Source organism: Pongo pygmaeus, chromosome 1, assembly GCF_028885625.2.
Source record: "Pongo pygmaeus isolate AG05252 chromosome 1, NHGRI_mPonPyg2-v2.0_pri, whole genome shotgun sequence".
Taxonomy (NCBI): Eukaryota; Metazoa; Chordata; class Mammalia; order Primates; family Hominidae; genus Pongo; species Pongo pygmaeus.
Window position 1 is genome coordinate 123,905,463 of NC_072373.2, and position 18,152 is coordinate 123,923,614.

Consider the following 18,152-nt stretch of genomic DNA (forward strand, 5'->3'; position numbering starts at 1 on the left):
ACTTTTAGAAGAAACTTTATGTGCCAGTGATTTAGACCTGTTCTACTTTAACTGGAGCACTTGAAACGGCCCTGAAGAATGCCATCCAAAGTGCAGCATTAGGGGACATACCAGCCACAGTGAAAGGTCATGCTTTGCTTTCCATTCACAATTCCCTTTGTTGCATGTGTTTCTGATTTTTTTTTCTTTTTCCTAAAACTCCCAAGCACACTCAATTTGGAGCTCTTCTAGTACATCAAAATATGCCAACACAACATAATTCTTTGAGGAAATTTGAAATTATTTGAGGTAAAGATATACTCAAAAGAGACAGTGGTCTCTCTTGTAGTTCTCAGATTAAATTCATCCCCGGCAAAACCCCTTATTTGTTATTTAATCAAGCTTTTATAATCTTGTGACAGAGAGAGAGATCAGGACTCCATACAACATTAATTTGCAGGCATTAGTTTGTATGTTTCCAGAAAATCTTTCTTTCTTGGAAATGCACAAATATTCTTGTAAAGGATGATTAAAGTACAAGTTTGATTTTCTGACTGTTGGATAATTTGTATTTATTCACAGCAGGAGTTGCACAAAGATGTGGCATGGCTGTCATCTTTGGAATATCCCCTATATTGCCTGTTGAACATTATATTTTATTTAATGATATATTTACTTATTTGCTTACCGTAAGCTTCCTGGCTTTTTCTTAATAATGCACACTTCTTTCTATTTTCAAAGGGAATTTTAGATTGATTTGGTTTGGGGTATAATATATTTTTAATTTAAGGTAAAATATATGATAGTTCTATGTAGATTGAAATTAGATTGAATTGTAAGTTATTAAAATTGGTGGTAATTAAAATAGAAATGGATTGCTTAAATCAAATCACAGAGTATGAACTAAAAATAGAAATCTCAGTACATATGATATACTTTTAGGGGGTTGAGTGATTTCAGCTCTCTAAATCTTTATATCTCTACATCAAATTATATTATCCTACATTTCATATCAATACCAACAGTCTGTACATATGCCAGTGTTCATTTATATGTCTGTCTGATCTGTGGTTTGAAATGATATCAAGCATTGTGGTCAACATGTAAATTAAAGCAGGTCCAAACATCTAAGAATTCTGGTCAGTTATCAAGCAATTTGTTTATAATTTTTGTATTTTATCAAAGAGAGAGAGATATATATATATATACTATTTTTCTTTCTTTATATTGAGAATTTCTCTTCATTTTCTTCTATTTTACAAAATATCTTGTGGCTATACATATTTAATCTTAGAGCTTAGCAAGTACTTACGCAAATATTTGATAACCGTACCATTGAGATCAACCCTGGGAGTCTCTTAACACGCATTGTTGGAGTGGAATCCTTGATGTGCAGGAGATGTTCATACCAGCCAGAGAGTGCTGATTTTGCACAACTCATTCCAACTCTGTTTTTAGTGACTTCACGTTAGTGGCTTGAAATCAGCTCTGAAAGAACTATTTGCACTAAGAAAATTACTAAAATCTATGATTCGGTATACAAACATGTATATGTGTATTTTAAAATATATACCTTCCTTTCAAGTTTCAGGATCACATTATTAAGAAAGGAATGCCTAACTTTAATGTGAAAATTTGGCAAGGCTGTGTATTTATATATCAGTAGCATGCACATTAATTTTTCTTTTCAATTTTCAGCAGTATTAGCTCTATGGCCAACAAAAAATAAGAGATTGTTTTCGGGTGGTCATGAAAACTCTTTGGTCCTCAGACTGTGAATAGAGTTGAGAGTTAATGGACCCGTTCTTGTCATTCTATTTGCATAATTACTCAAATTTATGCAAAAAAACTCATCCATTATCACATGGTTTGTAGCCATACTACCACCATAAACAACAAGTGCAAGCATCCAATTGCGCATCCAAAGCGTGTGCTTCAGTTTGTATTTTATTGCATATAACCACAAATGATAACTTCATGAACTGTGATGTTATTACATGACATGATCACTAACATCCCATTTTCCATGGATATGAAGGCCAACATTGCACTTACGGGTGCAAACAAGCCAATCACGAATTTCCATCTTTGTGAGTCTATGTACTGAAACTAATCTAGGTATCAATTCTGTATCTGTTAAGGTTAAGTAGTGGGGAGAATCTATGAGGTAATTTGAATATAGAATCTTTAATATAAAGAATAATTGACAGGAGATTGGAGAATGGTGAATTGGCTAATAAGAGTTAAAAGGAGCATTAAAAAACACAGAAAAAGCAGGTGTAGGAATTAGCTACTGCTCATGAGGCTAGAATAAAAGGACCTAAGAAAGAGACTTCCTCACTATGTCAAGACTGGAATTCAGATCTTTTTGGAGGAGTCATATCCTCAAATCACAAGATGCCACATAAGATACGGAGGTGACTCAGTGGTATAACTTGCTACATTTTTTTTCTAGGTTGTAAGAGAAACTCATCCATGGAGAGGGGATGTGCCTTAAAACTCACTTTACTAGAACATGGATGAAGTTGGAAACCATCATTCTGAGTAAACTATCGCAAGGACAGAAAACCAAACACCACATGTTCTCACTCATAGGTGGGAATTGAGCAATGAGAACACTTGGAGAGAGGGTGTGGAACATCGCACACTGGGGCCTGTTGGGGGGTGGGGGGAGGAGAGAGGGATAGCACTGGGGGATATACCTAATGTAAATGATGAGTTAATGGGTGCAGCACACCAACATGGCACATGTATACATATGTAACAAACCTGCACGTTGTGCACATGTACCCTAGAACTTAAAGTATAAAAAACAAAACAAAACAAAACAAACAAACAAACAAAAAACCTCACTTTACTGTCCCTTGTATGGATGCTGGGGAGTCTGTTCGTGTGAAGGTGGCTCATCTGTGGCATTCCACGGCAAAGCTTCCAAGAGAGATGACAGGGAGAATTTGCAGGCTGATGAGTGTTTCTTTCTGCTGCTATCAGAAGAAACCAGACAGTGGGGGCATATCTGCAGGGGCTGGATGCTTGAGAAAATACACTGTGCTGAAGTCAGATGCTAGAGAAAGCTGTGCTCTTCAGGAAACTAGTAGAAAAGAAGCTATGCACTTTGCATAAGCCAAGTTTTGTAGGAAGTGTGCATTGCAGGCGCCTAGAGGTAGAGAAAACTGTGTAGGTTAAGGAGCCAAGTGCTGGAAAAAGAACACTCCTTAGAAATATGGCAAGTAAGACACAATGGCTTCAGGAAGAAAAATCCCCCTCCTCCTCTTGTGTTTCTTGAGCACCCTGTACTAACATGGCTTAACACAGTGTCAGCTAGCAAAGGAAACATATCTATGAAACGTACCTCCATTATCCTTGAACAGTCAAACCAGCTGATTTGAAGATGAAAGTTAATACATTTATAAATTTATTATGTGTTATAAATTGTAAGAATCTCTAAAAATAAAAGTAACTTGTCACTTGTTGAATCATTTTTATTGAGAAGACACTTCATAGAAAAACATCACAATTCTTGAAGTATTTGATGTATGAAATAAAATTAGATGTGTTTTCTTTATTCTTACTTTGTATTATAAAATGACCTTAAGATGTGAATTTAAAAATATCCTCTCTGCCTAAATTCAACAGATTTAAATATTTTGCCGATATGTTTTAGAAGGCACAAAAGAATAGACAGCTGGGGGAATATGTGTGTCTTTAGGAGAGGGCCACCAAGTTTATTTTTGAAAGAAAGGTGAAGAATGACAAAATAGTAGTATAACGGGTGTTATACAAAGTGTGGCCTTCATCTTGTCATGCACTTTGGTATTTTGATGTTCCAGTGCAATGTGAATGTTCTGGGTTATTGTTTATTACTAAATGTGGCCTAGGCCTGGGTACCAAAAGACAAGGATGAAACATGGCAAAGAATATTCTTAAAATATAACAGGAAATTATTAAAGGCATATCAGCTTTTTCTTCCTGAAAAACACATAATAAGTAATCATCTGTCTTCTATTTTGTCCCAGGTTTCAAGTTATATTTTGTTATATAATAAAGCATTGTGGCCCAAACAACATCCCTATTGTATCAGCCAGCAGCCATTGTTGAACCAGAAGAGCAAAACCACTTGGTTATATATTACATGTTTTTGTTGCAGGAAATCAGCCTCATACAATCACAGGAGGTTGTTAAAAACCCTTTATAGTGCTTTTTGTATCCACATCTGATGTGTAATCTTGAAGTTGCAGGGTAAGCAGATGATAGATGTGAAGGAGGAATACCAAAGGCAGGCAGCAATGACAGAATAAACTGGAGCCTTAAACTGAAACCAGCTATTCTTCTTGCCTTTGACTTTGGTATTAAGAGTATCTTGCAGAAGCAGGGGCCTTGTGTTAGAAAACTGAACCTTTCCAAGGAGTCAAAAATGCTGAACGAAAACACAAGAATAGGTAGAGCAGCTGCACATCCAGCTACTGCTTCATGGCATTGAAATGAGTCATCAGATTAACAAACATGCGTGTGTTTGTCTGTGTGTGTGTGTGACTTACACACAGCTACTGCTTCATGGCATTGAAATGAATCATCAGATCAACAAACATGCGTGTGTGTGCCTGTGTATGTGTGTGACTTACACAGATAACACACACACACGAGAGAGAGGAGAGTGAGTGAGAGAGAGAGAGAGAGAGAAAATGGTTGCTACCTTCCATTTACCCTTCAAATCTCCCAAGAACCTTCTCTCAACAATCTTCCAATGTGTCCAAATTAGAAACATACAAGATAGGAACTTCTCAAAAGTTTAGCTCAGTCTAGTTAAGATGACACATAACACTTAACATGTGTTTTACATAACAGTAATCTTTAAAAAGACTATCAAATATGGCGCATTAGTCCATTTTCACACTGCTATAAAGGGCTGTGTGAGTCTGGGTAATTTATAAAGGAAAGATTAATTGACTCATATTTTAGCCTGGCTGGGGAGGCCTCAGGAAATTTACCATTATGGCAGAAGGCAAAAGGGAAGCAAGGCACCTTCTTCACAAGGCAGAAAGGAGAATGACTGCAAGAGAAACTAAAAAACACATAAAACCATCAGATCTCATGAGAATTCACTCACTATCATGAGAATAGAATGGGGGAAAATGTCCCCATGATCCAATTACCTCGACTTATTCTCTTCCTTCGTACTTGGGGATTATGGGGATTATAATTCAAGATTTGACTTTCATGGGGACACAAAACCTCCTCATACCATTCTGCCCCGGCCCCTCTCAAATCTCATGTCTCTTTCACATTTCAAAAACAATCTTGCCTTCCCAACTGTCCCCCAAAGTCTTAATTCATTCCAGCATTAACCCCAAAGTTCAAGTCCAAAGTGCCATCTGAGACAAGACAAGACCCTTCCACCTAGGAGCCTATAAAATCCAAAGCAAATTAGTTACTTCCAAGACACAATGCAGGTACAAACATTGGGTAAATGTTCTTGTTCCAAATGGGAGAAATTAGCCAAAACAAAGTGGCTACAGGTCCCATGCAATTCTGAAATCCATCTGGGGAGTCATAAAATTGTAAAGATCCAAAATGATCTCCTTTGACTCCGTGTCTCACATCCAGATCATGCTGATGTAAGAGATGAGCACCTTAGGACTTTGGGCAGCTCCACCCCTGTGTCTTTGCAGGGTACAATGCCCCTCCCAGCTGCTTTCACTGCTGGTGTTAAGTGTCTGTGGCTTTTCCAGGTGGAAAGCTGTCAGTAGATCTACTATTCTGGGTTCTGGAGGACAGTGGCCCACTTCCCACAGCTCCAATAGGCAGTGCTCCAGTGAGTACTATGTGTGGGGGCTCCAGTCCCACATTTCCCTTTTGCACTGTTCTAGCAGAAATTCTCCATGAGATCTCCACCCCTGATAGTTTCTGCCTAGATATCCAGAAATTCCCATACAACTTCTGAATATCTAGGTGTAGATTTCCAAATCTCAATTCTTGTCTTCCATGTACTGGCAGGACCAACACCATGGAAGCTACCAAGGCTTGGGGCTTGCACCCCACTGAAGCAATGGCCCAAGCTGTACCTTGGCCTTTTTAGCCATGGCTGTAGCTGGAGTAGCTAGGACACAGAAAACCAAGTCCCTAGGCTGCACAGAGCAGCAGGGCCCAGGCCCATGAAACCATTTTTACCTCCTAGGCCTCAGGCCTGTGAGAGAAGGGGCTGCTGAGAAGGTCTCTGACATGCCCTGATGTTTTCCCCATTGTCTTGGTGATTAACATTCTGTTCCTTATTATTTATGCAAATTCCTGCAGCTGGCTTGAATTTCTCCCCAGAAAATTGTTTTTTCTTTTCTACCACATCTTCAGGCTGCAAATTTTTCAAACTTTTTTTCTCTGCTTCCCTTTTAAACATAAATTCCAATTTCAAACCATCTCTTTGTGAATACATAAAACTGAATGCTTTTAAGAGCACCAGGTTACCTCTTGATTGCTTTGCTGCTTAGAAATTTCCTCTGCCTGATACCCTAAATTATCTCTCTCAAAGTCAAAGTTCCACAGATCTCTAGGGCAGGGTCAAAATGCCACTAGTGTCTTTGCAAAAGCATAGCAAGAGTCACCTTTATTCCAGTTCCCAACAAGTTCCTCATCCCCATCTGAGGCCACCTCAGCCGTTCATTGTCCATATCACTATCAGCATTTTGGTCAAAGCCATTCAACAAGTCTCAAGGAAGTTCCAAATGTTTTCATATCTTCCTGTCTTCTGAGCCCTCCAAGTTTCTACAAAGGTTCAAACTTTCCCGCATTTTTTTTGTCTTCTTCTGAGCCCTCCAAACTGTTCCAACCTCTGTCTGTTACAGTTCCAATATCCCTTCCATATTTATGGGTATCTTAATAGCAGTACCCCACTTTCTGTGGTATCAATTTACTCTATTAGCCTGTTTACACACTGCTATAAAGAACGACCTGAGACTGGGTATGTAAAGGAAAGAGGTTTATTTGACCCACAGTTTAGAATATCTGGGGGTGGGGGTATCAGGAAATTTCCAATCATGGTGGAAGGCAAAGGGGAAGCAAACAACCTTCACAAGGCATCAGGAAGGAGAATGACCACAGGAGGAAGTACCAAACACTTATAAAACCATCAGATCTCATGAGAACTCACTATCATGAGAACAGCATGGGGGAAACTGCCGCCATGATCTAATTACTTTCACCTGGTCTTTTCCTTAACATATAGGGATTTGGGTAATTACGGGGATTAAAATTCAAGATGAGATTTGAGTGGAGACACAAAGCCTAACCGTAGTGTATGGAATTTTGGTGCCATCAGAAAATCAACTTTTAAAAAATACATGTATTTTTTTTAATTGACAATTGTTGTGTATATTCACTGGGTAAGTAAATGTGATGTTTTGATATATGTATATATCATAGAAAGTTGACTTTTGTTTATTTCTTCATTGACCAAATGTTCACCTGTTAATAGGCATTTTTTAAATATTGTTTTATTGCTGTCAGAATTAGCATTTAAGTTCTCCTTCACGGGAAACTGCTACAGGGAGCATAATTGATTCATAGCCCCAGCCGCTTTTCTTTTGGAGTAATCATAATTTTGTTTCAAGGCCATGTATAACCTGGCTTGCTCTCAACCAATAACTAAGCCCAATGGGGATACTAGTGCCAGCTCATTAGGATGGGATTCAGAACTTCTCAACTGAGCAATGTTAACTCAGGGAGTGTTTGTTTGCCTAGCTGAAACTTTCTTAGAAATGTGTTGTAGTCTAATATTCTTACCCAATGCTTCTCTTTCTGTCCCTTTCACTAGTAACAGAACAGTATCATAAGCTGTTGTTTCTCCTTGCATACTCTTCTTTCTTTTATCCTTTGCAGGTATTCCCTCAAAAAAAATCGATTGCACATGAAATTCCTTTTTGTGCTGTTTAAATTATGCTACTAACTAGCTATTTTACTCAATAAATATTTAAATGTCTATAATGGCATTGTTGTAGAATACAAAAACAAAATAGGCAAACTCAACAAGCTTACATTCCATTGTGGGACAAAGGGTATATAGAAGTGATCAGGTATATACAAGAGAATATTTTATCCTGTATCTTACATAGAAAGTTCATGTAATGAATACTTCATGGAATTTTAAATTTGAAAAGTTCCAGTTACCTAATATGTATTTACCTAAATACTTCTGATATAGGAAGAGGGTCATTAAAGGACCTTATAGGAAAAATAATTTTTATACTATATTGTATGAAAATGTTGTAATTGTATTAAATTCTGAAATAAATGTAAATAAAAATGTTGAAAATATTTTAGATTCATAAGATAATATAGAAAAACATAATTAAAAACATTTGTATTACAGAAAAAAATGAATGTTAGTCTTGCTGTAGTTTTTCAAAAAATTTTGCAAAGTCATAAAAATAACTTCAGAGCTGAAAGTAATCAGTAAAAATTCGTTGTTGCATTAAACATTATTGCTATTCTCAAATTTATTTCTTTATATTTAAATATGTTCTGAATTGTTGACTACATCATCTCCTTCTAGGTTTCAGAATGTGTCTAACTTAGCCAGGGTATCATTTGGTCATTAACAGTTAGAGTGCAACACCAACATCATTAAATCTTGCTTCTCCTGCAAAAATCTTGCTTCTCCTGCAAAAATCTTGCTTCACCTTGCAACCTACTCACATTCTCAGAATTTGACAGATATCAAACAATAAATGAGACTAAGCAAAAAAGACTTGACCTTACAAGTGGGGCTAAACGATTAAATACTAGAGAAGAGATGATTGCTTTAGAGATAATGTAATAAAAACTCAGTTCATCAGTGTGTTGTTTCATTTTTTGCTTTTATTTACTCATCTATCATGTGGATCAGATATTAAATAGAAGGCTAGTTATAGATCACTATACCTGTAGTATATGTACATTTTATGACAAAGTATAATGCAAAAGAAAAATATTTTAATTTTATCTATTTAAAGAAGCAATTATATTCATTTACAATTTTTTAAAATTTCATATATACATTGTAAAAATTTTACAAAATACAGAAAAAATTAAAGAATGTAAAAATGTCTAAAAATTCGATCCCTGATAAATAATTGTTATTGATATATTGATATAAACTATTCTTTAACATGTTGCAAATAACTTTCTATGTAACTAAATATTTTTCTGAAACAGAAAGATAATAGATAAGATATTTCAGCAAATATACTATGGATGTAAGACTGATATGAGATATATATTCAATTATGATCATTTCATACTTTTTTTAAGTTTTGGCACTTTAGTTCTGTGATTTACATATGGGGGAGGAGGCACGGGAGGATAAGAAATGGAACTTTGTATTCTAAATATTTAAACAGTTGTCTAATCATTTATACAATAATTCATTTTATCCTCAATTATAACATTTCCTACTTTAGTAATATAAAAAGATAGATTTACATGTTCTTATCTATTTTTAAAATTATCTTAAGACAATTATTTTGATAGTACTAAAATCTTTTCCTTATGGAAGTTTTATAGTACTTTTTTTAGTTGATAATGTGAATCATTCTTTTTTTTCAACAATATCTTGGCTACCTTTTTATATATAAGCTCTAGGAATATTTCACAATTATGTAATCTGTTATAGATTTTGTTAATCATGCACTGTAATTTAAAAATTTATTTAAAAATAATGAACATTTTTAATACATTTATTTTTCAAATCGGGATATTTGTGTATTTCTTTGCTTATCAAGTTGTTATTTATGTACTTCAGTAAAATTTTAGTTTTCTTTATCCTGATCCAGAGCCTTTCCTACTAATTTTATTTCTATTTATTTTACATTTTTTCATTGTTTCATACTTTTAAAAAATATCATATTTAAACAGATATTTACTGTAATATTGGAATAACTGATTTGGGAATACTTGGTTACATACTAGCGACCACCTTGGATTTTTCAATTTTTTTTCGTATTTTATTTTCTCTAGAATAACTCTAAAATCATTTGCAAATTATGATGATTTTTATTTTCTGTACACACACACACATAGACACACACATTTCTTTTATCATGTGTATAAATATATGTGTATGATTTTGTTTATATATACATTATATATACAATTTTGTCTTGTATTGCATTCAGCTATAATTTCCAGAAAAAGTGATAATTGTAAGAATGATTATTTTTCATGTAATTCAGATATTACTGAGATTCCTTAATGTTTCTTCATTAAATAAAATGTTCTCTACCGACTTAAAAGAGAGCTTTAAATCATTTATGGGATTTACATTAATTTTTGAAGATTTCATTTTAAACAAAAATGAATACTGAATTATTTCTAAAACATTATAACTTCTATAATTTCTGTGATATTCCCATTTGCCTATTAATTAGATAATTTGTATTATTTTGTAATTTAAATTTTTGCTTTCTTTGTCTCCTAGATTTGTTGGTCTGCTTATTTATTTACAATTTAACTCCAGTAATTATTTTATTCAAATGGCCCATAAAAACATAAATGGTACTTATGTTGGTGATAATTTTTTCTCATCTGTCATCTCTTCCAAGTTTCATATCTCATTTTAAAACTCTTTTTTGTCTCACATTATATATCTACTTGACTGCTGTACAAAGTTAGAATATAATTTTCACAGTGCATTAGAACTCTTTCCTTATTTTAAGTAATTAATTTTCAAATTTATTTTATAATGCCATCACTTCCTTTTGTATTCAGAATGTTTTCATGTTTTCATTTCTTCCATCTTTTTCCTTCCTTTCTTTTTTCTCTTTTTTTCTCTTTCTTTCTTTCAATACATATTTCTACATATATATCTATGCGATATATGATATCCATATGTGATATTTTGTTTGTTACATGCATTCATCATGTAAGGATCAAGTCAGGGTATTTGGGGGTACCCATCACCGCAAGTATTTATCATTTCTGTGTGTTGGGAACATTTCAGTCCTCTCTTCTAGTTTTGAAATACATATACATTATTGTTAACTATAGTCACTCTACTCTGCTATCAAATGTTGGAAATTATTCCTTCTATCCAGCTGTATGTTTGTACCTCTTAACCCCCTTCTCTTTATCCCCTCCATCCCCATCCACACAACCATGCCAGCTTCTATTATCTACCATTGTACTCTCTATTTCTATGAGATCAACATTTTTAGCTGCCACTTAGGAGTGATAGCAAGCTATAGTTGTCTTTCTGTGCCTGTATTATTTTACTTAATATGATGAGCTCCAGTACCATCCATACTGTAGCAAATAAGATGATTTCTCTTTTATTTAAGGTCAAAGAGTATTCCATTGTGTATATACGCCAGATTTTCTTTATTCATTCATCAACTGATAGGCACATAAACTGATATTTGTTGATTCCATATCTTTCATATTGTGACTAATGCTGCAATAAACATGAGAGTACAGGTATCCCTTTATGGAATGTTTTATTTTTATTTTTTGGATAAATATCTAGTGGTGGCATTGTTGGATCATATGTTACCGCTAATTTTTTTGAGAAATCTCTATATTTTTTCCATAGTAGTTATACTGATTTACATTACCATCAATAAAGTATGAGAGTTCCCTCTTATCTGGATCCTCACCAGCATCTGTTAATTGTGTCTTTTTAATTGCCATACTAACTGAGATGAGATGATATCACATTGTGGTTTTGACTCAGCATTTTTCAGATGATTAGTGATGCTGCACATTTTTTCTTATACCTGTTGGTCATTTGTAGATCTTCTTTTGATAAATGTTTGTTCATGTCCTTTGGCCACTTTTTATTGGATATCTGTGTTTTTTTCTATTGAGTTGTTTGAAATACTTATATATTCTGGATGTTAGTCTCTTGTCAGATGAATAGTTTGCAAATGTGTTCTTCCATTCAACAAGTTGTCTCTTAACTGTATTGATGGTGTTCTTGGCTGTGCAGAAGATTTTTAGTTCAATACAGTCCCATTTGTCTATTTTTTTGTTTTTGTTGCCTGTGCTTCTGAGGTCTGAACTATAAAATCTTTATCTAGACCAATGTCCTGAAGTGCTTTCCATATGTTTTCCTCTAGAAGTTTTATGGTTTTGAGTCATATGTATATGTCTTTAATCCATGTTGAGTTTCTTTTTGTATATGGTGAGAAATAGAGGTCCAGTTTTAGTCTTCCACATCTGATTATCCATTTTTTCCAGAACCAATTATTGAAAAGGGTGCCCTTTCCCCAATGTATGTTAGCCTGGAAGCAGAAAAATTAGGAAACTACTAGTTAAGAAGGTTGAAGAGGAATCAGTCATCCCTAGAGGAGATAGACTGTTTCATGTTGACCTAATTATAAGTGAACATTCAACTTGTTGCAGAACTATTTTTTATTGTTAAAAACTAAATGACTTAATCATTATTTTAAAGCAATTCTTTCTCACACTTCTGAGTGGCTTGAACTTTCAAGTAAAAGTTAATTATTATGAGATTCATAACTATCAATTGTTTTACAAATAGTGATCCTAGTATTCCTCAGCAATAAATCAGCTTACTGACCAGAGCAGGCATATGAAAAAATGACAAACTGAAGTGTTATATTTTGTAAAAAGACCTGAATATCAAGCAGAGGTTAATGTCTTTGAGAAAAGTTGAGAATAATAATTTTTACACAATGTGATTGATCAATTTAGCAACCAGAAATGGGCAATTACTTTGATTGGCAATATCTAAGATAGTCAAGTAATGATAAAAAAATTAAGAAGTGCTTATATAAAAAAGTAATTTCTCACAGTTAGAGTAACTAAGTCTTCAGCAGTTTTAATAACCTTAGAGATAGAATTTACTTTTCTTGGTTAAGATGCCTGTTTTCCCTTTACCCTTTAAAATGGTAGCTGTATGACAACAATAATTTATATTGCTTCATAATAATATCTGCTCCATAGATTTGCTGAATAGATTATGAGAGATGTGTATGGAAAACACTTACTAATGTCCTCAGTGAACGGCAGCTGTTATTACCATACACCTCAGACTTAACACAGGTCACCCTCTGGCCTCATATGTGGTCTGATGATGCTGAAGATAGGGAAGGATAGAACAGTGAGAACATAAGGGACTTTAGAGATGATCATTTGAACCTCTCCATTTTGTCAGAAAATAAACTAAGATTTAAAATAAATACAGTATATTTAGGAAATTGTGTTCTTTTTTTATACATTTACTAAAATATGTTAAAAATCTATAGACAATGTAGATTATTTCTCAAGAAAATTAACAAGGATAGGATGTTCAAAAATCATCTCACGAGAGAAACCGATGTGTTCCACAGCTTATTAAATTTATCATCATTCAACCAGAGTTGGTAGGTCTAGGTAAATTAGGAATTTTTGGCAATATCTAAGAATGTTTTAATGCATATTGCAATTTGGCAAATTGTTAAAAATTATAAGAAAAGAGAGAGAGACATCGTCTCCCTTCTTAATAAAGAAAAATATTAGTTCTGACTTTACCCTATATTGCTTGTGGGTATATGTTTAATTTAGTTGAATTGAACTGGAACAGCCATAGAATATAAAGTAACCAAAAATGTTTCCATAAGGGAAAAAAAATTCTAGAAGGTAAGGGGAAACTAACTGTACCATACATTTTAATAAACAGTATAATTAAGAATTCTGACAGATGAATATACACTATTATTTATTTATTTATTCATTTTTGAAATCTACATGGTGACTATAATGTTAATTGTATGTCAGTGTGGCTGGATCACGGTGACAAGATATTTCGTTAAATGTTACTCTGGATGTGCCTGTGAAGGTGTTTTGTGGAAGAGATTAATATCTTAATTGGTGAATTTTGAGTATAGCAGATTGCTTTCATAATGTGGGTGGACCTCATCTGAACAGTTGAAATCCTTAATAGAACAAAGACCCCACCCCTCCCTCGGAACAAGAAAGAATTCTGCCAGAAAACTGCCTTTGAACCCCGACTGCAGCTCATCCTGGGTCTCCAGCCTACTGTCCTACTCCACAGTTTTTACTTTCAAACTTTCACAATCATGGGAGCCAATTCCTTAAAAGAAATCTTAATCTTTCTCTCTTTCTATGCACACATACACACACACACTCTCTCTCTCTCACACACACACACACACACACACCGTTGCTCCTGTTTCTTGGGAATATCCTGACTAAAACAGTGCTAATATTTTTTCATTGAATCTTAGCAAATAGGAATGGGTGGCTGTAATGGTAGTAAAAAAATATCATATTAAAGTATTATCTAAACAAAAAATCAAAGTCATGCAAATGAAGGATAATGAGAAATTAAATAAAAATAAATACCCTAGTCCGTGTTTCTTACTGTGTAGTTTGTGGATTACAACTGAAAAGCATCTAAATAGGTTTCATTTGGATTCATAGACATAAAATATAATTTTCCTGTTGTTTTAAAGGTGGTTATTATCCAATGTAACCTCATTTGTGTTACTTAATTACAGTTAAAAAATTTAAACTGTTTTAATTTTTTAAAATAGTAATAAGAGAGCAGTGTTGTAAAATATGCCATATTTGTAGTATGATAGTTATGTGGGAGGATCTATGCCAAAGCTTATTTGTGAAGCAGGAAGGGGAAGCAGTTGAATTTGCCTAACTTACATACCAAGAGTGACTAAACAAGTCTCCTTTTTACTTTTCCCTATATGCCTCACCTATTCAACACTGACCACACCGGGAGTCTAAGATGTTAATGGTAGACAGATTGCAGTTATCCTGGCTTATAGTTTCATTCAATTCTTTCTAATTGGAGCTCCAGGCTTGGGTCTCTCACAAACCACATCCTGTACAACAACTGCTCTGATAGATAAATAAATAGAAAGAAATGAAAACAACAAAGGCAGACTGGGTTTTTAGGAGACAAGCTGAAAGAACACGATATCCACATAGCCTCAAGCTCTTCACTGTGATGAAGGCTGTGAAGAGGTGATAATACTCCTTGTCCTTCCTGGCAGACAGATTTAGACAGGTCCTAAAGGCCAGAAGGTAGATTTAAAATTAAATGGGAAACAGTTACAACCAGTACAAAAGTAGTGCTCACTATAGCTCTCTGCATAGAGTGTTGATAAGACATGCACCTGTAACCTGGTTCTCCGAAAAGTACTGAATTCGGGGGAGAAAATTCAGAGTAAGCAGGTAGGTAAGTCTGATGAACAAGGAGCTCTGAAACTGGAGGAAGGAGCAGCCAGGCAAACCAGCACACAGAGGGCGTTCTCAGGAAATCTAGGTCGGCTCATACGTAGAATTTAGAATCAGAGGGCCGCTGGAAACAGGTTATGATATCATTGTTTCTAGCATAGATGACAGTTACACAGATATAGCCAAGTTTGTGCTCAAATTATTTTAAGGTCGTGAACATTCTTTTTAAATCTCTCTTGCAGAGTTATTTTACTACAAGAAATTTTGTATTTCTGTGAATTTCACAGTATTTGCTGGTCTCTTTCCCAACTGTAGGTGTTAGGGATGTTTAACATTAGCACCTCAGGCTCTAATAAAAAATCTGTGAGAACACTGACTATCAGAACACCAGTTTAAAGTGTATCTGTACCCTGTTTGTACACATGAATTAATTTAGAGAAACGGTTAACTACATGCCCTTCTTCAGTTATTTGCTGGTTACTAAGTAAACGGACAAGGTGGCAAGAATGACATTGTGTTTGCATTTTTGAGTCATTTTTCTAGGAATCAAGGGAAATATGATTTAAGGGAGTCAGTTATTTTCATAGTATTAATGAAAAAGAATTTTTTTTTTGCGTGTACTGGTGGGTAGCAATTATAATTACAGTCATTTGTAGTCTTTCATTTGTAAAGTAATTCTAAGCAATTCTTTGAGTACTTATTTCTTTTTTTTTCCACATATACCCTTCCAGGAATTGGAATAAGTCACCACCAGAAAGGTTCAGCTCCTGGTTATGGCCTTATGACACTTAAATAAACAGGCTTTTCCTTCACATATGTAATTAACATAAAGTAATGACGTAATTTCTTCCACAAGCTAAATGTATGTGATAAATCGTCTCTTTTCTTTGCAATCCATTCTTATTAGTGAATAAACTCTTTCTATTTGTCCTTTGTCCGATGTCTCCTCTATTAAGCAAGTCAATATGGCATAGTAGTTCCTAGGACTCTAGAGCAAAAATGTTGGACTTCAAATCTTGGTTCCAGATCTTTCTGTCTAGCTATTTGATCCTGAGTGATTTGTCTCCTTGCTTTAATATTCTCATCTATAAATTGTGAAGAATAACAGTACCTAGTGCATGTATTTTGTGAACATTAAATAAGTAAACACACACACACTTAGAATAAACTCTGGCACATAGTCAGCACTTTATTATACACACAGGATTAGCTATCATTACTACAGTCCTTATAATTTACTCTATTTTATCCACTCCATTATCATCTTAGTCAAACCTTTATCATCTTCCTTTTAAGTTATTCCAACAGCCTCCTACCTAGCATTTTTCTCTATTCTTCATCTACTTCAAGTTCATACACAGTTGCCAGCTTAACCTTGCTAAAATGCTAAGCTGGTTATACCATTATATCATATATCAAACTTTTGAGCTAGTTATATCCACAGATTAAAGTTATTCAATGTTCTCCATCTTCCTTAAAAGGAAGTTACAATTATTTTTACATTTCCATCCCTCTGTGAGTTGGCAGCTTCCTGTCACTTTAGCCTCATCTATTTCTACTTGCCATCTTGAACTTTAAGTTTTAGTTCTATGGAATAATTCGTATCTCATTCAATACTCTATTTTTTTTCTAAGAGAATGCATTTTTACATTACACTTATTCTGCCTTTTATACTGCATTCTTTAACAGTAAAATTCAATTCATCCTTCAAAAATCAATGGTTCATAAAATGTTCTAACCCTCCCTATCCCCATCTATGTTTTATGTATTCTGGACCCCCAACATAAAAGTGTTTTTACTTGTTTAAAGCATTTTTACATTTGGTTGAAGTGGTGTCTTTGTTTCTCAACTAATTTATGAGCTATCTCACAATTATTCTGTATTTTATCTTAATTTTTCAGAATTTACCACATAAAAAGTCATTGATAAATTTTTGTTTTAATAATACATAATGCAATTACTTTAAATATGTACTCTCTTATAACTTTATACATGTAGAGTATGAGCCAAAGCCATTGGTAAAGGCTTTTTACTTTTTAAACTGGAAGGTACACATTAACCTTAAGGAAGAACAGAATTTAGACTCTGGGGTAGGGGTTTAAGAAGAGTACTTCAAGAAGACACGAAGGTATTATACACTACCCAACCATATAAATTCCATATGGTTTTATGGAATTTATAAAAACCATAGAAATTCAAAAGTACAGTTACAACCATATACTACTTGCCTACTTATTATTATATTTGCTTTTCTTCTTTTTTCTTATTTTTTAATTGTAAATTGAAAAATTATGGTTGTATGTATTTCTGGAGTACAAAGTGATATGAATACAATGTGAAATAATTAATTTAATTAACACATTTGTCACTTCAAATACTTATCATTTTTTTGTGGTGACAACATTTGAAATTTACTTGGTTATTTTGAAATATACAATACATTATTACTCACCATATTCACCACGCTGTGCAATATTGCTCCAAAAAATAAATAAATAAACTGATTGCTCCTGTCTAATTAAAGCTTTCTACACTTTGACCATAATTTCCCTATTTCCTCCATCACCCACTCCCAACCCCCTAACTCTCATCAGTCTCTGGTAAACCAGAGACTGCTCTCTGCTTCTGTGGTTGATTATTTTAGATTCCACACACAACTGAGAAGATGTTATTGTCTTTCTGTGCATGGCTTATTTCACTTAGTGTAATGTTCTCCAATTCCATCCACGTTGTCACAATGTGACAAAATTTATTTCTTTATAAAGGCTGAATAGTATTCCATTGTGTATAAGCAGGCTTTCCATATCCATAGTTTCTGCTTCCCTGGATTCAAGAAAATGTGAATTGAATATATTTGGAATAATTTTTAAAGTGATGGTTACACCTGTACATGTGTATACATGTACATGTACAGACTCTTTTCTAAACAATATAGTATAAAAACTATTTTAAAAGAATTTATGTGGCATTAGTTATTATAAGTAATTTAGAGT